The following is a 24,294-nucleotide window of genomic DNA, read 5'->3' as shown; positions in this document are numbered from 1 at the left end:
TGAGGAGGCAGCGGGGATCATTGCAGGCTGTAGGCTTTCCTGAAGAGGTGGGTTTTCAGGTTCCATCTGAAGGATCTGAGTGTGGTTGATAGCCGGACGTGTTGGGGCAGGGAATTCCAGAGGATGGGGGCTATTCGGGAGAAGTCTTGGAGGCGGTTGGGTGAGGAGCGAATAAGTGGGGAGGAGAGAAGGAGGTCTTGGGAGGACCGGAGATTACGTGAGGGAAGGTATCGGGAGATTAGTTCAGAGATGTATGGAGGAGACAGGTTGTAGATGGCCTTGTAGGTCAGTATTAGTAATTTGAATTGGATACGCTGAGGGAATGGGAGCCAGTGAAGAGATTTGCAGAGGGGAGAAGCGGAGGAGTAGCGAGGAGAGAGATGAATTAGTCGGGCGGCAGAGTGGAGGATGGACTTTTGAGCTGGAGGCGACAGGAGGTGGAGAGAGCTTGGATATGCGGTTTGAAGGACAAGGCAGAGTCAAGGGTTACTCCAAGGTGGCGGACCTCCGGAAGTCGGAAAGCGTGATGTCGTCAATTGTTATAGAAAAGTCGGGTAAGGAAGATCTGTGAGATGGGGGAAAGATGATTAGTTCTGATTTGTCCACATTGAGTTTGAGGAAGCGAGAGGAGAAGAAGGAGGATATGGCTGATAGACACTCTGGGATTCTGGAGAGCAGAGAGGTGACATCTGGCCACAGAGGTAGATCTGAGTATCATCGGAATAAAGGTGGTACTGGAATCCGTGGGACTTTATGAGTTGCCCCAGGCCAAATGTATAGATTGAGAAGAGAAGGGGTCCTAGAACAGAGCCTTGGGGACTCCAATAGAGAGAGGGTGGGATGAGGAGGTAGTGTGGGAGTGGGAGATGCTGAATGTGCGGTTGGAAAGGTATGAGGAGATCCAGGAGAGGGCGAGGTCTTTGATGCCAAAGGAGGAGAGGATCTGTAGTAGGAGGCAGTGGTCAACTGTGTCGAAAGCAGAGGACAGGTCTAGAAGGAGGAGTATAGAGTATTATCCGTTAGCTTTGGCTGTAAGTAGGTCGTTGGTAATTTTGGTCAGGGCTGTCTCAGTGGAATGATGGGGGCGGAAGCCAGATTGTAGATTGTCAAAGAGCACGCTAGATGAGAGGTGGGAGGAAAGTTCAGCGTGGACATGCTGCTCCAGGAGTTTAGAAACAAATGGGAGCAGCGATATTGGGCGATAGCTGGATCGAGGGTTGGCTTTTTAAGGATAGGCGTGATTGTGGCATGTTTGAAAGCAGAAGGAAAGGTACCAGAAGTTAGTGATAGGTTGAAGAGGTGGGTTAGGGATGGGATAAGAGTGGTGGTGATGTTGGGGAGGAGGTGGGATGGGATAGGGTCAAGTGCACAAGTGGTGAGGTGTGATTTGGAGAGAAGATGAGCAAGCTCCTCTTCAGTGATGTTAGATAAGGAGATTATGAGGTTTGGGCATTGGTCTGGTATGCAAAGTGGTTGTGGTGGATGAGCAATAAAGACTTGCCGTGTTTGGTCTATCTTGTTTTTGAAGTAAGTCCTCGGCAGAGATTAGAGAAGTCCGAGGGGGCAGTGGTGGGCGGAGGTGGGAGTTAAAAGTATTGAACATCTGTTTGGGGTTGTGGGATAAGGAAGATACAAGGGATGTAAAGTAGGCCTGTTTAGCAGAGGTGAGGGCAGATTTGAATGCAAGTGTTGCTTGTTTGAGTGCAGTGAAGTCGTCTTGCGAATGCGTTTTCTTCCAGTGCCGTTCTGCAATTCTGGATGCTTGCCGAAGCTTTTTAGTGATGTTATTGTGCCAGGGTTGTCTATTGATTCGTCGCACTCTGTTATGGATGACAGGGGTGACCGAGTCGATGGCTGATGCAAGAGTGGCATTGTAGAAAGTAGTGGCAGTGGCAGTGTCGTGGAGTGAAGATATGGAGAGCAGTGGTAGAATAGAGTCAGAGAGTGTGCAAGTGTCTAGATGTGCGAGGTTTCTGCGGGGGTGCGCATGCTGCTGGACATGGGTGAGAGGTGAGGAGGACAGGGATGAGAAAGTGAGTAGATGGTAGTCAGATAGAGGAAGAGGGGAGATGGTGAAGTTAGAAAGAGAGCAGAGGCGGGTGAAGACCAGGTGTATTGGGTGTCCGTCTGTGTGGGTGGCTGAGGAGGACCACTGAGTAAAGCCCCCATTACACATAGCGATATCGCTAGCAATATCGCAGTAACATCACCGATTTTGTGACGTAGCAGCGATATTGCTAGCGATATCGCTACATGTGATACTTACCTCCGACCGGCTCCCCCGCTGCTCATCGCTGATCACGTGAGAAGGTCCTGGATCATTTCTCGTCGGGCGCTTCATGCTGGGATTCCTGTGGCGCCGACAAGCGACGCGTGGACGCGGGCAAAGGACGTCTGGATCGCCGCGTCTGACAGGTAAGTAGTGACCCCCAACCACTGCTATGTCGCTGGTGAGATCTGCCTATGTGGCAGCTCACTAGCGACCACTTAGCGATGCACCAGCGATCCATATCGTTGTCGGGATCGCTGGTGCATCGCTAAGTGTAACGTTACCCTAAGTCCAAAAGATGAAGTAAGGGACAGGAGTTTGGAAGCAGCTGACTGGTGAGTGTCAATGGGGATGTTAAAGTCACCCATGATGATGGGTGATGGTTCAGTGGTTATCACTGTAGCCTTGCAGCGCTGGGGTCTTGGGTTCAAAACCCACCAAGGACAACACCTGCAAGGAGTTTGTATGTTCTCCCCGTGTTTGTGCGGGTTTCCTCCCACACTCCAAAGACATACTGATAGGAAATTTAGAATTTGATCCCCTTCGGGGACAGTGATGATAATGTGCGCAAACTGTAAACCGTTGTTGAATATGTTAGCACTATATAAAAATAATGATTATTATTATCATATCTTTAAAGGGAATCTGTCACCCCATGGGACGCTTTTAAGCTATTACTATGGGCATACAGGTAATAGAATGGTTAAAATAGTCCTACCTATATGCCTCATACAGTAGCTGCGATTTAGTTACTGAGAAATTGGGTTTTAATCTTTTATATTATTTCTTCCAAGCTGCGGGGCGTGCAGTGCCTGGAAGAAATCTCTGCTTCCTGTCTTCATTATCATACCACCACCTCTCATGCACTTCACACAGCCCAGTGCCGTGTAACTGTGGCGACATAATCCCGTACCTGCGCCATGCACTCGCGCTATTATCCAAACCTAATCTGACCTATGACAGTGTTTTCATCCTTTCCTTCTTCTGAGCAGTCGCCGGCGAGTCACTGCACAGCAGGGCGCCGGGAATCGTCCCCCCCGGGGGGGTGACACCGCCCCCCTTTAACAACAATCACTGTGATTGGTTGTTCAATTCTAAACAGCCAATCACAGTGATTTCAGTGTTTCAGGAAATGAAATTACCTGAAACATTGATGTCCAGCCTATGATTGATTGATGCTGTTTCTGCACCAATCATAGGCTGGAGCCTAGTAACACCAGTGTCACCAGGCATAACAATGATTGGTGCAATCGGACCGATCTCCCGAACCAAGTTAGTGTCAGATAGTAAAGTGGGAAAAAAAATAATATTAATTTAGATTAGTTTATATAACTAGATTAGGGACAGTAAAAATATACCATAGTAATCTGTGTCTACTATAGTATTTTTACTGAATTTAGTTAGGGTTAGTATCAGATAGCAAGACAGAAAAAAGGAATAACATCCATATGTGCGTCCTCCAAAAATGGATTAGTTGATAGGACTAGATTAGAGACAGTAAAATTATACTGTAGTAATCAGCGTCTACTACTGTATTTTTTTACTGAATGTAGTCAGGGCTCGTGTCAGATAGTTGCGGGCACTCAGTCATTTTTTTTTTTGCTGACGTCCGTTTAGTAAGTTTGTCTTTTTGTTTTTTATTTTACCAAATTTTTATATTCTTTATTTTATCTTTGTCTTTCTAGATTCTTTTCTTCTTTTTTCTCTTCCAAATATAAAAAATTTAAACCAAACACACACACACCTGAGTAAAATTTGGTACCCACACAATCACTGCATATGTGAAAAAATGTCCTGCTCGTCCCAGTCACTGTTTGCTGAGAAGTACGTTCCCCAAAGGGACATCTGCCTGGATGAGTCCCTAATACATTTCAAGGGGAGGTTCAAATTCCCGCAATACCTGCCCTGTAAGAGGGCCAGGTATGGAATTAAACTCTACAAGGGTACACCCATAGGTTTAGCGTTTATGAAGGGAAGGACACCCGGATTGAACCCCCTGAATGTCTTCCTGTCCTGGGAGTGACAGGGAAAATTATGTGGTATTTGATGCACTCACTACTGAATTAAGGTTATCACCTCTACGTAGATAACATTCTATATCAGCATCCCTCTCTTCAAGTCCCTCACTGTATGAGCTACCTTCAGCATGCAGTACTGTCCGCAAAAATCAGAGAGGTCTCCCTAAAACGCTAATTGGGAAGCTGCTCAGAAAGGGTGAGAGCAGAACCCAATGTAGCAACAACATGCTGGAGGTCAAGTGCAAGAATAAGAGGGATTTGCTTTTATTGACCAACATACATGGTGATGGCAGCACTTCCACCACCGGGGTCAGACTGGGGTGCCTAGGGCCCACCAGGGGAATTGACTCTAGGGGCCCACCCTATGGCTACCATAAAGGGTTTTATTACGTGTTCATTTTTGGACTCTCCCACTAAAACATGTGCCATTTAGCAAGCTGTACAGTGTGCAAAAGAGAACACTCTTAGCTTCCTATATATCGTACACACTGCACTCTTGGCATCCTATAGCACATACAGACCGCACTCTCAGCCTCCTATATATCATACACACTGCATTCTTGGCATCCTATATCACATACAGACCGCACTCACAGCCTCCTATATATTGTACAGACTGTACACTTGGCATCCTATATCACATACAGACCGCACTCTCGGTCTCCTATATATCGTACACACTGTACTCTTAGCACCCTATATCACATACAGACCGCACTCTCGGTCTCCTATAACAGATACTTTCTATAAGAGGCTGAGAGTGTGGTATGTACAGTATATAGGATGCCGATATTGCGGTATGTATGCCATATTGGCCTCGTATATGACATGCAGACTGTCGGCCTCCTATTATGCCCCCTATAAGACAGAGTGTCTGCCTCCTATTAGGCCCCCTATAAGACATATAGACTGTTGGTCTCCTATTAAGCCTCCTATGAGACATGCAGACTGTTAGCCTCCTATTAGGCCCCCTAAAAGACATACAGAGTGTCAGCCTCCTATAAGACATACAGACTGTCGGCCTCCTATTAGGCCCCCTATAAGACATATTGAGTGTCGGCCTCCTATTAGGCCCCCTATAAGACATACTGAGTGTCGACTTCCTATTAGGCCCCCTATAAGACATACTGAGTGTTGACCTCTCAGATACTGTACAGACCACACTCTCTGCCTATGTATGACATACAGGAGGATGATAGTGTGGTCTGTACAGTTGGTATACAGGCCTCATATGACATACTGTATTAGGCCATATAAGAATGTGGTGTGTGTGTATCTTATATAGGAGGCCCTGGCAGTTTCAGAGATTGTGATCTGTGATGCTGCATTATGTCATGTGTATGAGCAGGGCCGGTTTTAGGCAAAGTGGGGCCCTAGGCCAATTTTAAAATGAGGCCCCAAATGCTAACATATTGCACATCACACAGAAGTATTTCAATTGTAGTTACATGCGCTGAGTTCAGGACGCTAAATGAGTGTGATCGACAATATTGAAGTCATTCAACACTTGTTTCCCGGCCTCTTTCCACCGTCTGAGAAAGAATGATGGGGACAGAACAGTTTACACCCCATAGTCCTCCATATAATATAATGTGCCCCATAGTCCTCCATATAATATAATACACACCTCAGTCCTTCATATATTAAAATACACTGTTCAGTCCTCCATATAGTATAATACACTCCTCATAGTCCTCCATATATTAAAATACACTGCTCAGTCCTCCATATAGTTTAATACACTCCTCATAGTGCTCCATATAGTATAATACACCACCGGTCATCCATGTAGTACAATTCACTTCCCATAGTATAATGCACCCCATAGTTCTTCATATAGTATAATGTATTCCCAATAGTCCTCGATACAGTATAATGCAGCCCACATATAATATAATACAGCCACCCCATAGAGCATAATGCAGCCACCTCACAGAGTATAATGCAGCCCTGCCATACAATATAATGTAACCCCAATAGAATATAAGGCAGCCCCCTCTTATATTATAATGCAGCCACCCCTTAGAGCATAATGTAGCCACCCCACAGAATACAATGCAACCCCCCATAGAATATAATGCAGCCCCCCTCATATAGTATAATGCAGCCCCTCCATAGAATATATGGCAGACCCTTATATAGTGTAATGTAGCCCCTCCATAGAATACAATGTAGCCCTCCTCATATAATATAATGTAGCCCCAATAGAATATAATGTAGCCCCCTCATAAAGTATAATAAAGCCCCCCTACAATATAATTTAGCCCCCCATAAAATATAATGCAAGGACTAGCTTATCAATGCGACTCGTGCCCCGATAAACCTGGCCTGTGTGAAAAAGAATGTTTCAAACTGTACCACACATCCATAGACTACTGAATTCATTTCTGATGGACACTACACAACTCGCGTATGCCACCCTGATGCACTCTACACTACTCAAGTATGCCACCCTGACACACTCTACACTATGCACGTATGCCACCCTGATGCACTCTACTAATCTAATGTATGCCAACCTAATGCATTCTACATTACTCATATATGCTAATGTAGGTACGGATGCAGGATGCAGTGACGGACAGGAGGCAGAGCAAGGGTTAACAGGTTTATTTATAGGGGAATACTCCATGCAGGGAGGTAAAGGGTTAAACAATTTAAATGGCAAAAGGATATGGTGAGTTGAATAACAACGGTACAGATCACGGCGGTTCCGATGAAAGTTCCTCGGTCCATGAAGTGAATAGCGCCAACAACGGCTGGCGTGGTGTCCTTTCCAATGGGGTCCGGTAAACAATACCCCCTCTTCTGGCAACAGTAGTCGGTCTCTGGTACCTTCCACTTCCCCTAGTCAATATACTGCAGTGGCTGACAAGGGTACGGGCCACAGTCCTGTGCAAGCCCAATGTGCCTCTGCAACCATAATCACTAATGAAGTCAGGTCACAAGTCTCAGGCCAATTATTAGCTGGCAAAGTCAGGGTGTAGATAACAGTCACGCACCCGGTCTCTTTCAGGCGGCACACGAGCGGTACTCACGGGCCCGAAGTATCTGGCACCTTGCTTTATGGTTGTCACCGGGCACACACTGCACGACTCTCTCTGGTCCCCGCTGTTGGCGGCAGGCGACGGCAGACGCTGACCCGAGTGACTCTGGTGCTCCCAGGATGGAGCACTCCACTCTCTGTCTTCTACTTCACTCCTGGCCCTTCTCTCTGATGCGGCACAACCAGTTTAGCTCTGCTCTGTGTGCACGGCTCTGCTCAGTGTGCACGGCTCTGCTCGGTGTGCACGGCTCAGCTCTGCAGGCGACCGGGGCCCTCTCTATGCAGCCCGTCACGGCGCTGGTACTCTCTGGTGGTGACAGGGAGAGCAGAGCACGCCTCTCACCGTTCTGCGCGCTAGACTCCGGTGGCGCCAAACTGTTCTGCAGCTCGCACTTTCTGCTTTTATCCCCCTGCTGTTGCACGCGCTATTCCTCCGTCTCTCCCCGCCTTCCTGGGACAGCAGGAAGGTCCGCCTCACCAGCGCTTCCCACAGGCAATAGGGGAAGGTCCAGCTCATTCAGACTTCCCCCCGGGAACAGGGGATGCAACCCTTTCAGTTCCGGACCAGGCATGCAGGTACCCGTGGTCTGGTCGTCCCCCTTCCACTAACCTGATGTATTCTACACTATTCATGTACTTCCACATTGCTTCAGTTCCTGTGAAGTACTTGAAGGATTAATAAACTCTTTGAATGTGGTTTTGAGCATCTTGAGGGGTGCCATTTTTTAGAATGGTGTCATTTTTGGATATTTTCTGTTATATAAACCCCTCAAAGTCACTTCAAATGTGATGTGGTCCCTAAAAACATGGTTTTGTAAATTTTGTTGCAAAAAAAGTGAGGAATCGTTGATCACCTTTTAACCCTTTTAACATCCTAACAAAAAAATGATGCTTCAGAAATTGTGGTGATGTAAAGTAGACATATAGGAAATATTATTTATTAACTATTTAGTGTGACATAACTCTCTGATTTAAGGGCATAAAAATTAAAGATCTGAAACTTGCTAAATTCTTGCCAAATTTTCGATTTTTTTCACAAATAAACACAAGTTATTTCGACCAAGTTTTACCAATATTATGAAGTCATGAAAAAATGATTTCAGAATAACTGGGACCTGTTGTAGCGTTCTAGAGTTATTACCACATAAAATGACACTGGTGAGAATTGTAAAACGTGGCCTGGTCATGAAGGTGAAAACAGGCTTTGGGGGTAAAGGGGTTAAAATGTCTAGGTTACACACAAAACAATCCTAAACAAAGCAAAATGGGTTATACCTGGCAGTTAGTTATCTATGTGGAGAAACATGAGCCTGGCGAGAGAGAATGTCTGCATATCACAGCTGAGATAACCTTTGGGATTACATAAAATATTACTTACACCTTATCTGTGCAAACAAAGGAAGCATCCTGACATGTTGACTTGGTGGATAAACTTGGCCACAGACTTTATTTAAATTATTAATCCTATAAACAAAACATTTTCAAAAACTTTCTAGACTTCCCATATCCAATAGTTTACCACCAATCACTGCAGCTTAGAAAAAGCTCAAGCCCGATAATCCCAACTTGCTGTCCATTCAGTTACCTAAATGGCTAACACCAATTCCACAACAAATAAACAAAGGAGGGAGGGTGGGGCAGCTGTTTCTCGTAGGAGACATCGGAGGTCGGTGTCATCATCTTTTATCTGCGCTTGACCTCATATTTACTAAATACTGCCACCTATCACAAGCCATAGCCAGGGCAGGAAAGTCTACCTTCCCCTGCAATGGCCAGTTGACTGGCCAGAACTATCCCCCAACCAGAGCTAAGAATTATGCCGGACTTACAAGAGTAAATCGGCAGGAAAGACACATTTCCCGCCATTTAACCCATTCAGGAGAGGAACACCTTACTTATGGTAATGCCATGTGTTCCCCCCTGAGGGTCCGGAGATCACCATTAGCTACTGTCCACAGACTGAGAAGACGCATGCACAGTGGGAGGTGCGAGGAGAAAAGACGAGACACAGGCTACTGTGGGAGATGTGGATTATTAGCATATTCATTAACTACATCACTTATAACCTGCGTCTTGTCTCTCCTCTTTGCTTTCTCCAAGGTCGATGGCTTGGTTCCATATGTGGATATAGCTGAAAGTTTATCTCAGGTGTAATATAAAGGCATTCCCTCTTGTCACGCTCCTATTTCTTCACATAGAAAGTGGTCAGTGAAGACCGGAGAGAAGGAACCATAACCTGTTTCGCTATGTATAGGATGGGCTTTGTGTTTAGTTATGTGATGGCAGACATTTTTAATCTCCCAATTTTTGCCCCCTAGGCAAGATGAACATAAATAAATAAGTATTTATCAATGTATCTACATATAAATGCATTCTTTAATTCATTACTTTTATTTCATTCCTGGAGAACCTTTTTAAACACTGCAATACATTGGTAATTGGTAAGTATTTTTGTCCATTTTCATTAGTTTGTTTTTCTATATTATTTTGTCGAACCACAATTCAAAAGCAACGTTTGATTAGCATTTTCATTAGTTGATATTCGTTAATTTCACATTGAAAATCAATTTTGTCAGTTGCAAGTTATTTCAGTGACCACTGTGGGTTTTCTTACTTTAACAGAAAGCTGCAACAATTTTGTCCATGTGTAAAGGCAGTGCAAAAATCCTGTAGTTTTTGACACAAACATTTTTTTCTTTCAGCAGTTTTGGAGGCTTGTGTAATTGGAATACAGCAGCAGCGCTACAAGCACTGCGATCAATCACTGCCAGCTCTGCGACCCCTCGCTCCTTATCAGTTACATTTCTCTATTATTCTTTGCACAAACTAATATTTTCCACTGCGGTGCTATAACAGACGTTATCTGTACAAATTCTTCACTTTTTTGTTTCTCTATCTGACAATTTTAGACGATTCCTGCAAATTAAGTCACAAATTGTTCAAAGTCGCGAGGTTCTGCAAATTCCTAAAATTTTGACATAAATTCAGTTTGTCTCAATTTTACTTGCTCATCTCTACTGTGCAGTAAATGAACAAAGACTGTATTGAATCATGTTCACTGTATAGAGTATGTGCGTATGTGCTGCACTGTGTCCCGCAGTTATCAGACACTCATTTATACTTTAATTTTATGAGAGAAGCGACAAAGACCTGCTTGGAGAGCTATTCTGAATTTATAGTGACCCACTAACACCCCCCCAAAAAATATATATATATATATATATATATTTATAATGCTTGCTCATATAGCGACATCATATTCCACAGCGCTTTACAGATAGTGTAATTGCTGTCCCCATTGGGGCTCACAATCTAAATTGCCAATCAGTATGTCTTTGGATTGTGGAAGGGAAAACAGAGAACCCCAATAAAACCCATGCAAACACAGGGAGTACATACAAATTCTTTTCATATGTTGTCCTTGGTGGGATTTCAACCTAGAGCCACATTGCTGCAAAGCAACAGTGCTAACCACTGAGTCACTGTGCTGTTTTCCTAACCCTAATTAGGGTTATGATCAGGCCTAGGGCAATAAATTGCTTATAATAAAAAATGTGCTAATAAAAATAAAAAGTAAAAAAAATAAGAATTTTTTTATAATTTTATAATAATAAAACAGAAAAAATAGAGGGTCAAAAAAGCTAATTATACATATATAAGGTTTTTTTACAATACAATATTTGTGCTTGGGATAAGGGATTCAGTACTGGATTAGTAGAACGAAATCAGGGATTGCTAATTGTTCAAATGTTAGGGGCGCAAAATACTTGTTTTGCCCCACGGTCTGGCAATGTATGTGACTTCCACCAAAGAGACTTTATATTGGGATAGCATTTTGGGGCATCTATTGATGGAGTAGAATGTAATGGGGTTGTAATGAGCATATATGTGCATAGTACTGAAACTGGTAAGTGGCATTTGAGGTTGGCAAAATTAGTTTATTAGTGCTTGTTTTCAGAAGCATTGAGGCAAAGTAAAAGGCAATGAAAAAAATGTGCATTGCTATCCTTGTAAATAAAGGACCTTCTCATAGTTTTTTGTAAATTGATTATCTTTTATTTCACTCCAAGGAGATCATCATTTTTTGCATTTGGATATAAGTGTAACAGCTGAGACTTAAGAAAAAGAAGTTTCATACTGTGACAGCAGTGGGTGTGCCACTTGCCGGGTTTACAATGGAAGGACATGACTAAGTCTTCACTAGAGCCTCTGATGGTGAGGATAGATTTGGGCCAGTTCCACTCCAGGGCAGTGACCGAGACTGCAGCAGTTGACCAACGGGTCAGGGACACAAATGCGATGTACAGAGGGTGATGACAGAGACATGGTCAGACTGTCCAAGGTTGGTGCGGGTAGCACAGGTTTCAAATATGAAGCTGGGGTCAGGAGAGGAAAGGTCAAACAGAAGAGACAAAAACTATAATGCACCTTGACAGGATTCAAGAGAATGCCCTGCAATTAGGAACCTAAGTCCAGGCAAGGTATGGAGGAAGGAGCTACCTAATATATCCTCAGCTGGCAAGGGATAGGCTAGGGAAGTAAACTCTGCAGGACACAGGTGTTCAAATTCCAGTAGTCTTACCATGCCTCCCTATGCCAGGCTGAAACTTTCCAGCAACGGGACTGCAGCAGAGCTGTGAGTGCTGCTAGAAGCAGTTCAGCGCGATGGCCTGACACTGGAGCAGAGCAGTTAACGCAGTGAGTAGGACGGCGCTGAGAAGACATGTGACTTATCAAAGTGACACTTACAAGAAAAACCTGATGACCTTTAGCACTGACAAAAGTTCTAGTGCAAAAAGTTTAAAATTTGGGTTCAGAAACTTCTTAATCAGTAGTGGGAATAGAGTTTTTACACAATGCCAATGTTCACTTAAATTACTAAACTAAAAAAATAATTGTTTCATTGTTCTGAATCTGCAGGGACAATTGGACAACATTGCAAAACCTTGTACTGCTTATTCCTAAAAGTATGGCACACGAAAGTATAAATCCATTTGGAGCTCCACTGATCATAAGAATGGTCCATCAATTTTAAAAGGCTGGACAACCCATAGGATAAGTTTTTATGATCTTGTAAGGACAATACAAAAAAGTTTCAGGATATCTTTCAAGTCGTGCAACATATGTTAATTTTCTAGAAATTGCTGGATTCAGACATTGATTACTTTTTGTTTCATTTAAAAAAAATTCTTTCCTCTGTGTAATGTCAGGGATAGATGTAGCCTTTATGGCGGAGTAGTTAATGTCAGATTAGAGCGAAACAATATACCTCACCTTTAAATTTTAAAACATGAAAATGTGATTGTTCTTTGTGTTCAGAGTTCAGTAGTAATTAATAATCCCTCTGCCTGTCAGAGTTATGAACTTGCTTGCAATGAGTGTTTATGTGTGGTCCACCACGGTGTATTCTAGGGTCTTTGTTCTAGATGTCTTGAGAACAATAGATCTCAGCATGGTATGATGTTATTTCTAAGATGTATTTAATAGTCACATGGCCGCTCGGAGCATGAGTAATGCCATCACAGCTGGGTCTCTTGTCACTCTTATAAAGGATTAACTGTATGATTTTGTGTGTGTGTCTTAATTCTATTATAGATTTAATTGTCTTCTGCTCCTACGGTTATAGTAATTTTTTTTTGTGATACACAGCTTCATAAAAAAGATTTTCTATTAATTATTTATTCTCCCTATAGTACACACAATTTTGGCACTATATGAATGACAAGGATATATTCCCTAAAGATGTGCACTTTGCCCTATCGAAGTTACAGTTCCTTAACCCCTTTACCCCGATGGTGTTTTGCACGTTAATGACCAGGCCAATTTTTACAATTCTGACCACCGTCCCTTTATGAGGTAATAACTCTGGAACGCTTCCATGGACTCTTGTGATTCTGACAAAGTTTTGTCGTGACATATTTTACTTCATGATAATGCTAAAATTTCTTTGATATTACTTGCGTTTATTTGTGAAAAAAGAACGGAAAAAGGCAAAAATTTTGAAAATTTTGCAATTTTCAAACTTTTAATTTTCATGCCCTTAAATCACAGAGATATGTCACAAAAATACTTAATGAGTAACATTTCCCACATGTCTACTTTACATCAGCCCAATTTTAGAACCAAAATTTTTTTTGTTAGGAAGTAATAAGGGTTAAAAGTTGACCAGCGATTTCTCATTTTTACAACACCATTTAATTTTTAGGGACCACATCACACTTGAAGTCACTTTGAGGGGTCTGTATGATAGAAAATACCCAAAAGTGACACCATTCTAAAAACTGCACCCCTCAATGTGCTCAAAACCACTTTCACGAAGTTTATTAACCCTTCCGGTGCTTCACAGGAATTTTTGGAATGTTTTAAAAAAAATTAGCATTTAACTTTTTTTCACAAAAACATTACTTGATCCAAATTTTTTTATTTTCCCAATGGTAGCAGGAAAAATTGGACCCCAAAAATTGTTGTACAATTTGTCCTGAGTATACTGATACCCCATATATGCAGGTAAACCACTGTTTGGGCGCATGATACCCCCTTCTTGTGCCGATCACTGGCAGAGCAGGGTAGAATGATTAGAGCCGTGTTCAGCACCCGGCGCCAGGGAACAGTGCTTACTGTAACGCTTCTTCCCTGTCGCCCGTCCTTGTGGTACTGATGCGACACACGCCACACGTGCGCTGTTAGTATTACACACATGGACACTGACATCTCCGGTACCGGAAATATCAGGACGTGTGAAAGAGGCGTTATAGCGGGTTTTTATGCTTGGCTGCTGTTACACACTAAAAGACGCTTTTTATTGCAAAAAATAGTTTTGCATCACCATATTTTGAGAGCTATAATTTTTTAATTTTTCCTTATTTTGGCCCACAGAGTCATGTGAGGTCTTGTTTTTTGTGGGACGAGTTGATGTTTTCATTGGTACCATTTTCGGGCTGTATGAAATTTTTTGATCGCTTTTTATTCTGATTTTTGGGAGGCAGAATGAACAAGAAACAGCAATTCATGAATTTCTTTTGGGGGGGCGTTTATACAGTTCCGAGTGGGGTAAAATTGATAAAGCAGTTTTCTTCTATGGGGCAGTACGATGACAGCGATACCTCATTTATATCATTTTTTTCTGTTTTGGGTCTTTTATACAATAAAAACTATTATATATAAAAATTAATTATTTTTGCATCGCTTTATTCTGAGAGCTATAACTTTTTTATTTTTTCTGGTGAAGGAGCTGTATGGGGGCTTGTTTTTTTTGCGGGACAAGATGACGTTTTCAGTGGTACCATGTTTATTTATATCTGTCTTTTTGATCGCATGTTATTCCACTTTTTGTTCGGTGGTATGATGATAAAGCATTGTTTTCTGACTTGGCTTTTTTATGGTGTTCACTAGAGTTGAGCGACTTTTGTTTTTTTATGGTCGAGTTTCGTTTCGTGAAACCCGACTTTTCCAAAAGTCGGGTCGAGCAAGATCGGCCGATTATAGGGAAAAGTCGGGGTCGTCCCGAAACACGAAACCCAATGTAAGTCAATGGGGAATAAAAGTCGGCAGTGAGAGGAGGACAGGAAACACACCTACAGTGCTCATTTGAATGCCAAAAGCATCAATTCTTCTTACTTAAGCTGGTCAACCTTAATTAACTTCATAATACAAGTTACGCACTGAAAAATGGGGGTTATTTGGCTAAAGTTGTGGGGGGGTAGGGCTGGCTCCAGGTTTTCATGTGCCCTGGGCGAAAGAGCGCCCCTTTAACACATAATACCACAACTCATCATGCTCCGATACGGCAGAGAAATAGCGGTATAGTACAATGAAAAATACTTCACTTTTTACATCTCATGACGAGGCCCATCTATTTCTCCATACAGAATCATTGGTCCCATATAATGTTTGAATCAGTATATGATGAGCTCCACATAATGCTACAGTATATGTTGGTCCCCATGGATGAAGCTCCAATGTCTTATGGGCTCAAATAATGCTCCAAACGTAATGGGCCCCATTTCTAATGCTCTAGTGTATAATGGGCCCTGTAAATGCTGCTCCAGTGTCTGATGTCCACCTTTGGAATGTTCCAGTGTATGGTGGGCCCCATCTATCATTCTCCAGAGTATAGTGCTCCCCAAAAATTGCTGTCCCAACATTGAAAACAATGAAATAAGTCTCCTCGCTAGGGAATCCCTGTACTAGTCTGGACTCCTCGTCGTCCCCATCTTCCATCTCACTGCACAGTATTTCAACCTTGCAAGTGCTGTGATCCTGAGCAAGCAGGGGGGGCCCACTCGTTGGCGACGGCACTGGCACAAGGCCCCTGATAGTACGGTGGTGTGTCTGATGGCGGGTGGGCCGAACCTGCACTTTCATCTGCAGCTTCCTCTTTGTCACCGTGTAAGATGGAACTGTATATGGGAAGGGTAACCTGAGTTTCATCAGGGTCAGATTCAGGCCGGGTAGCGTGCGAGGGGAATGTAGTGGTCTGGGTCAATGTACCAGCAGATTCATCGAGCAGTGGCTGGGCATCAGTGCACTTGTGTCGCCCCCAGGAGTACGGTCACCACAGTGGCATTACCTTCCTCCTAGGGAGTGTGATGTCATGCTTGGGAGCAACGAAGGATCTCTCTAGCAGGTTAACTGATTGGGCGGCGTTATTCCCACGAGTCATGACCCTCCAAACAGCGTTCATGAAGGCAAAGTGTTTGTTTTACGTGGGCAGTATGGTTGCAAAGCTGAACCTTAAAGGAATGTCCAGAAGGGCACCACCAGGAGTGGATCCTACGGCGTAATTTGATTCAACACGGGCAACCTCAACCATGCCAGCTACAGAACAGATGCACACATTGCAAGCTTAATTCCGTTAACGAACGAGACTCCGTCATGCCCCGCGGTCCAAGTCCGGCTTACTAGAGGGACACGTGAGGCTCTGGCACATGAGATTGGCCAATAACTGGTGTGTCATGCCCTTACATGTCCGTGGCTGCATGTGCGCTACACTGAAAAGGCCAGCGTTTGTCTCTTACAGGTGCAGATAACCCGCTGAACAACGTTAGTGATGGGGATCACTGATTACAATTATTACTTGCGAACGATGATTTCCCAGTAAGTGCAGGTCAACCGCAGTTCCGGAATTAGGCCTAACCGTCATTCCTGAAAAAAATGAAAAACTTACGTGTGCAAACCACAGTATGGGTTACACGTGATTGCACAAAGGTGAGAAAGGGTACCGTATCCCCGGATAACATGTATGGATAGCGTACACATTCAAAAGATATGTCTATACATCAGGAGGCAGGCTCAGACGATGTTAGGCCCAGTATGGCTTGCATGTGATTGCACAAAGGTGAGAAAGGGTACCGTATCCCCGGATAACATGTATGGATAGCATACACATTCAAAAGATATGTCTATACATCAGGAGGCAGGCTCAGACGGTGTAAGGCCCAGTATGGCTTGCAAGTGATTGCACAAAGGCGAGAAAGGGTACCGTATCCCCGGATAACATGTATGGATAGTGTACACATTCAAAAGATATGTCTATACATCAGGAGACAGGCTCAGACGGTGTAAGGCCCAGTATGGCTTGCAAGTGATTGCACAAAGGTGAGAAAGGGTACCGTATCCCCGAATAACATGTATGGATAGTGTACACATTCAAAAGATATGTCTATACATCAGGAGGCAGGCTCAGACGGTGTTAGGCCCAGTATGGCTTGCAAGTGATTGCACAAAGGTGAGAAAGGGTACCGTATCCCCGGATAACATGTATGGATAGCGTACACATTCAAAAGATATGTCTATACATCAGGAGGCAGGCTCAGACGGTGTCAGGCACAGTATGGATTTGACGGCCCAGACTACACAGCGGAGGAGCAGGGAGAGGTAAAGATTGCAAATGCTGGGGCCCTGCCCAAGCAAGGGGGGCCCACTCGTGGGCGTCGGTACTGGCACTGGGCCCCTCATAGTACAGCGGTGTGTCTGACAGCGGGTGTGCACCACCACCGTCAGAGACACTTGATTGCACTATGAGGGACCCTGTGCCAGTGCCCGCGCCCAAGAGTCGGCCTACCCACCTGTCCAGGGCAACGGCACTCGCACGGTGTCATGCGCTAGGTGGTGACCCCGGCCATGGGGGGGGAGGCAGCACAGTTAGGGAGTTTTAGAAAGTGGCATATGTTGATGTTGGACATTTAGCTGATGCAAAAGGCGAAATAGGTCAAGTCCCAGGAAGAAGTGGACCAAAGCAAGCCATTTTTCTGTCACCCTATGTGTCATCAGGGGATGGTGGGACAAAATCCTTGGAAACCCATGCATGGTTCATTTTAATGAAGGTTAGATCATCCACATTTTGGGTTGACAGACGGGTCCTTTTTTCTGTCAGGATTGATCCAGCTGCACTGAAGACTCTTTCCGATAGCACACTTGCAGCTGGGCAAGCGAGCTCCTGTAAGGCATATTGTGCCAATTCAGGCCAGGTGTCCAGTTTAGCAGCCCAATAGTCAAAGGGGAATGACCTGTGTGGGAGAACATTGATATGGGAGGAAAAGTAGTTTGTAACCATAGTTGACAACTGCTGTCTCCTGTCACTTTCCATCGATGCTGTATTACCAGTTGTGTGAGCGGTACTTGAAAAATCAGTCCACAACATTGTCATGAAACCACTGTCTCCAACGCCACTTCTGCTGTGTGCACCATGAACACCTCTGCCAAGCTGCCCCCGGCCCGTACGGCTCGTGTGAGAACCATCACCGCTGCTGTGTGCTGGGAATGCCTCAAGCAACCGATTTACCAGAGTTGCTTGTTTATTAGCCAATATTAGGTCAAGGTTCTCCTGTGGCATGATGTTTTGTAATTTGCCTTTATAGCGTGGATCCAGGATGCTGGCCAACCAGTTGTCGTCATCGTTCATCATTTTGGCAATGCGGGGGTCCCTTTTTAGGATCCGCAAGGCATAATCTGACATGTGGGCCAATGTTCCCGGTGTCAATGATGCACTGCGAGTGTTGGTTGGAGGAGCACTTTCTGGCAAATCCACATCCCTCCAGTCACGCACAAACCCTGTACCAGACCTTGCCTCGCCAACATTTTCACTTGCCCCACGAGATGCATCCTCCTCCCCTAAGTAATCATCCCCATCATCATCCTCCTCCTCCTCTTCTTCCTCCAACTCGTCCAGGAGAGGTCCCTGAGCAGTCAATGGCTGAATGTCATCAAGGATTCCCTCCACCTCTTCCTCCTCGTCAACATTGGCTGCAGACGCCTGCTCCTTAAGGTGCGTCAAAGTTTGCATGAGCAGACGCATAAGTGGGATGCTCATGCTTAGGATGGCGTCGTCTGCGCTTACCAGCCGTGTGCATTCCTCAAAACACTGAAGGACTTTACAGAGGTCTTTCAGCTTCGACCACTGCACACCTGTCAACTCCATGTCTGCTCTCAAAGTGCCTGGCCGTGTATCCTCCCACAAATGCATTATGGCCTGCCTCTGCTCGCACAGCCGCTCCACCATGTGCAGGGTGGAGTTCCACCTTGTTGCAATGTCGATAATGAGGCGGTGGTTGGGAAGGTGGAGCAATCGCTGCAGCTTCTGCATACGAACGGAGTGTACAGGCGACCGGCGGATGTGCGCGCACAGTCTTCGCACCTTATGGAGCAGGGTTGTTAACTCCGGATAATTTTTGAGGAAGCACTGCACCACCAGGTTCAAGGTGTGAGCCAAGCAAGGTATGTGGCTGAGTTTTGAAAGGGCTATGGCTGCCACAAAATTACGGCCGTTATCACTAACTACCTTGCCTGCCTCAAGATGTACACTGCCCAGCCATGACTCAGTTTGTCGCTTCAAGTACTCGGCCAGCACCTCTGCGGTGTGTCTGTCGCCCAAACACATCATCTGCAACACAGCCTGCTGACGCTTTCCACTAGCTGCTCGATAGGGGGACACCTCGTGTGCAACAGTGGCAGCTGCAGATGGAGTGCTCGTACGACTGCGCTCTGTGGACGAGCTTTCGCTTCTGGAGGAGGAGGAGGAGGGTGGAATGCCTACAGCCAACTGTTTCCTATACCGTGGGCTAGGCAGCACTGTCCCACCACCGCTGTCCCCTGTGGACCCTGCATCCACCACATTAACCTAGTGCACAGTGATGGACACGTAACGGCCCTGGCCATGCCGACTGGACCATGCATCAGTTGTGAGGTGCACCTTTCCACTCACTGACTGCTTGAGTGCATGGACAATGCAGTCTTTCACTTGATGGTGGAGGGCTGGGATGGCTTTGTGAGAGAAGAAGTGGTGACTGGGTAGGTCATAGCGTGGTACTGCATAGGCCATGAGTTCGCGGAAAGCTGTGCTTTCCACCAACCGATAGGGCATCATCTCAAACGAGATTAGTTTGGCAATGTGGGCGTTCAAACCCAGTGTACGCGGATGAGAGACTGAGTATTTTCTTGACCTACTCATAGTGTCTGGGAGGGTGAGCTGGACTTGAGAGCTGCATATGGTGGAAGTAGCGGTGGACAGGGCGGACTGAGAGAGGGTTGATGATGGTGATGGAGTTGGTGTTCTTTCTGATGGCCTAGATTCAGTATTTCGTTGATATAACAGTGGGATTCCCTGACTGCTGTGGCCTTGCAACGACACCTCAACATTTGCTGCTGTGCTAACCGGTGGGCTTACAGTGGGGGAAACAATGTAGCGTTGCTGACTACCTTCTTTGTGATCAGTTGCACATGTGGCACTTGAGGTTTGGTGTTGTGTCCACGCTTGCAAGTGCATGCTGGTTAAATGTCTAAGCATGCAACTGGTATTCAAATTTTTCAGATTTTTCCCTCGGCTAAAGGTCTTTGCGCACTTCTTACAGATAACCTTGGCCTGATCATGAGGATTTTGCTCAAAAAAGTGCCACACTGCACTCTTCCTACTTTGGCAGACATTTTGCGGCCTAGCACGCTGTGATCTTTTGACCCTCTGGACAAGCTGTCCAGCAACTCTTTTGATTTTTGGAACCTGTCTTTGGAGTGCTCCGGGCCTGCCAGATAACAGCTGTTGCGATGTTGATGTCTGCTGTGGATGCTCCTCATCTGAGCTATTGGAAGCAGCACCCTCTTCCCCCAATGGATGCCAATCTGGGTCAACAACTGGGTAATCCATCACCTCCTCTTCAATGTCATGTGCACCTTCCTCTGTGTCACCATGTATGGTGGTATAGTGTGCGGGAAGGGGCACCTGAGTCTCATCAGGGTCAGAATCTGGCTCTGTACACTGCGAGGACAATGTAGTGCTCTGAGTGAATGTACCAGCAGAATCATCTATCAGCGGCTGTGCATCAGTGCACTCCATGTCAGATTCATCTTGGCCTGGGTAATTCACCATTTCACTTGATAATCCAGGCATGGTATGTGAAAACAGCTCCATGGAGTAATCAGTAGTATGGCCTGCGTCATCCTTCAATCTTGGTTGTGGTGAAGGACACAAGGAAAGGTGTGGTTCATGAACATGAGCCTCCAATGACGACTCAGTGCTTTTACTTTTTACAACTTCAGAAGAGGAGGCGATAGAGCTGGAGGCTGAGTCAGCAATGTAAGACAAAACTTTTTCCTGATGCTCTGGCATTAAAAGCAGTTTGCCAACTCCTAGAAAACTAAGCCTTCGAAGCCTTATGGAGCCAGACGATGACGCAGGCTCAACACCTCCTGCATTCGGTCCTATTTTGCTTTTGCCACTACCATCAGATCCACCACCAACACCATCATTACCAGCTGCCAACCCCCGCCCAATTCCACGGCCTTCCTCATTTTTGGTAGAAATGTAGACAAAATCCTACAAACTATATAGTAATGTAAAACAAGGTACAAGGTGTCTATAGGACAGGGGAGATTTAGATTTTCTGCAGACACTTGTGGACACTGGACACTTGGATTGTGTGAGGCCCACTGAATATCACAGCGCTATGTCACAGGCTCGATGGCACAGGTGTGAAAAAAGTGACTGCAGGATAAGGGAGATTTGGAATTTCTGCAGACACTTGTGGACACTGGACACTTGGATTGTGTGAGGCCCACTGAATATCACAGCGCTATGTCACAGGCTCGATGGCACAGGTGTGAAAAAAGTGACTACAGGATAAGGGAGATTTTGAATTTCTGCAGACACTTGTGGACACTGGACACTTGGATTGTGTGAGGCCCACTGAATATCACAGTGCTATGTCACAGGCTCGATGGCACAGGTGTGAAAAAAGTGACTACAGGATAAGGGAGATTTTGAATTTCTGGGAGATTTTGAATTTCTGCAGACACTTGTGGACACTGGACACTTGGATTGTGTGAGGCCCACTGAATATCACAGCGCTATGTCACAGGCTCGATGGCACAGGTGTGAAAAAAGTGACTACAGGATAAGGGAGATTTTAAATTTCTGCAGACACTTGTGGACACTGGACACTTGGATTGTGTGAGGCCCACTGAATATCACAGCGCTATGTCACAGGCTCGATAGCACAGGTGTGAAAAAAGTGACTACAGGATAAGGGAGATTTTGAATTTCTCCAGACACTTGTGGACACTGGACACTTTTGGATTGTGTGAGGCCCAATGAATATCAGAGCGCTATGTCACAGGCTCGATGCAGCAGGTGTGAAAAAAGTGACTACAGGATAAGGGAGATTTTGAATTTCTGCAGACACTGGACACTTTTGGATTGTGTGAGGCCCACTGAATAACAGAGCGCTATGTCACAGGCTCGATGCAGCAGGTGTGAAAAAAGTGACTACAGGATAAGGGAGATTTTTAATTTCTGCAGACACTTGTGGACACTGGACACTTTTGGATTGTGTGAGGCCCACTGAATATCAGAGCGCTATGTCACAGGCTCGATGGCACAGGTGTGAAAAAAGTGAATTGTAGAATTGGGCAGAATAGGAATCTCCCTAGAGTGTAGGTGTGTAAGAACGGAACAAGTCCTCCACTTATCCTTCCACAGTGACACACAGATAGCTTCACTGTGGTTGTGATAACAGCCGTTACACGGTACTGTGTGAAGAGCGTACACCGCTGTATGGTGTGAATAAATGCACGCTCAGTACCTTAGCAGGACAAAAAAAATATTGGGATTGCTTTTAAAAAAGCAGTTTGCAGTGCAGTGGGGAAACAGCAATGCAGCTGTCAGGAAGCCTTAGAAGGCAGCCTAACAACCAACACCGCTGATCCACCACAATATAGCCTCCCCTTGCACTGCACACACAGTGACTGGTGTGTTGCACAGGCAAAATCGCTAGCAGCAGAAGCAGTTTTTTGTCTTCTTCCCTGCCTAACGCTCTCCCTACAGAATCAGCAACCTCTGACTATTCTAAGATTGCCAGAAGTAAGATGGCGGTCGGCGTGCACGCCATTTTATAACCCCTGTGACGCCCACCAAAGCAAGCCAATCACTTGCATGCCCTTCTGAAAGATGGTGGCGACCCCTGCCTATGTCATCACGTTGCCCACAGTGTCCGTGGATCCTGATTGGCTGAAAAAGAGCGCTAAACAAACTTTTGAAACGCGACTTTGGCGCATAAGTCGCCGACCTCGTGGCCGACCTCATCCTAGGGTCGGGTTTCGTTTCATGAAACCCGACTTTGCCAAAAGTCGTCGACTTTTGAAATTGTTCGACCCGTTTCGCTCAACTCTAGTGTTCACTAAAGGGGTTAACTAGTGAGACAGTTTTATAGGGTGGGTCATTACGGACGCAGAGATACCAAATATGTGTACTTTTATTGTTTAGATTTTTTTTTTCATTCAAATATTTATTGATAGAATATTGATTTTTTTATTATTATGTTTTAAAATATTTTTACAATTATTTTAAAAAATGTTTTTACTTCATTTTATGTTCACACTTAGTCCCAGTATGGGACAATCATTTTTTGCAGGCTGATTGCTTCTATAGCATGCATATAAAGCAGCATCTGCATGCTACAGAAGCTGTCAGCACTGTATTCTGTGCACACTGACCCGAGAGACTTTCTGATCATGCACTGCGCATAACAGGAAGTTTCTCAACTCTGGAGACCTGGATGTCGTCTTGACGACATCGGGTCTCCATGGCAGCGTTCGGGACCCCGCATCACGCCGCGGGGTCTCCAATACACAGGCTCTGGAATGCTGTGATCTTGTTTGATCACAGTGTTCCAGTGGTTACAGTGCCGGGAGCAGTCTGTGACCAATCCTGGCATTTAGTGCCCGGGGTTATCTGTGAGAATCAGCTGACACCTTGCCGCGATCAGCCGCACACCATCTGTGTGCACGGCTGATCGTGATTGACATACTATTCCATCCATGGGAAGTAAAGCCCAGGTCAGATGGATGGAATAGTACATCTGATGGCAAAGAGGGGTTAAAGAGTCACCATCATAAATTTTATTACATAAGTCATTAGTACATATGAAAAAATGACAATTAGTAACAATCAGCTTTTTTTCTCCACCAGGACTGATCATATATTCTCAGTTCCCAGGTAAAATATGTATTCTGTGAAGACAGATTGTTACATTATTGAGATAGGAGATGGCAGCTGCTACTGAAAAGATTCTATGTAGAGGAGAGGAGGAAGAAGGAGGGAGGTGATATATATCTAGCTTCTTCGTCCTCCTTTCACTTCTACATTGAATATTATCAGCACACTACCCAACTACTTCAAACAATACATAAACAAATTGATCCCTACAGCAATTGGATCACGTCAGGATCAAGAAATGTATATGACTAAAGGAATTATTTCTAAAATAAGTTACTTTATTTTAATTGACATTAAAAAACATATACATATAAAAATAGGATACCGCAAACCCAAAGCACACAAGAAGGTCAGCTACATCAATACAACAATATACAGGGGTATATGTGTGTGGTCCAGATTATTACTTATAATTTTTATATAATTAATATGCCATCAATAATACAATGCAACAAATTCAGTATATTGGCATTAAAAT

At 44.7% G+C, this 24,294-nt stretch overlaps 1 long non-coding RNA gene across 1 annotated transcript in view; it reads left to right on the top strand.

Moving 5' to 3' along the window:
- Positions 1–24,294, top strand: part of LOC141063595 (uncharacterized) — a 1,081,275-nt gene that overhangs the window by 1,003,421 nt on the left and 53,560 nt on the right. The gene's annotated exons all lie outside the window — the stretch shown is intronic.

This window comes from Dendrobates tinctorius, unplaced genomic scaffold (genome assembly GCF_039654945.1).
Source record: "Dendrobates tinctorius isolate UK_male_01 unplaced genomic scaffold, ASM3965494v1 ptg000250l, whole genome shotgun sequence".
Taxonomy (NCBI): domain Eukaryota; kingdom Metazoa; phylum Chordata; class Amphibia; order Anura; family Dendrobatidae; genus Dendrobates; species Dendrobates tinctorius.
The sequence above is the reverse complement of the archived record's forward strand: the minus strand, read 5'-3'. Positions and strand labels throughout refer to the sequence as shown.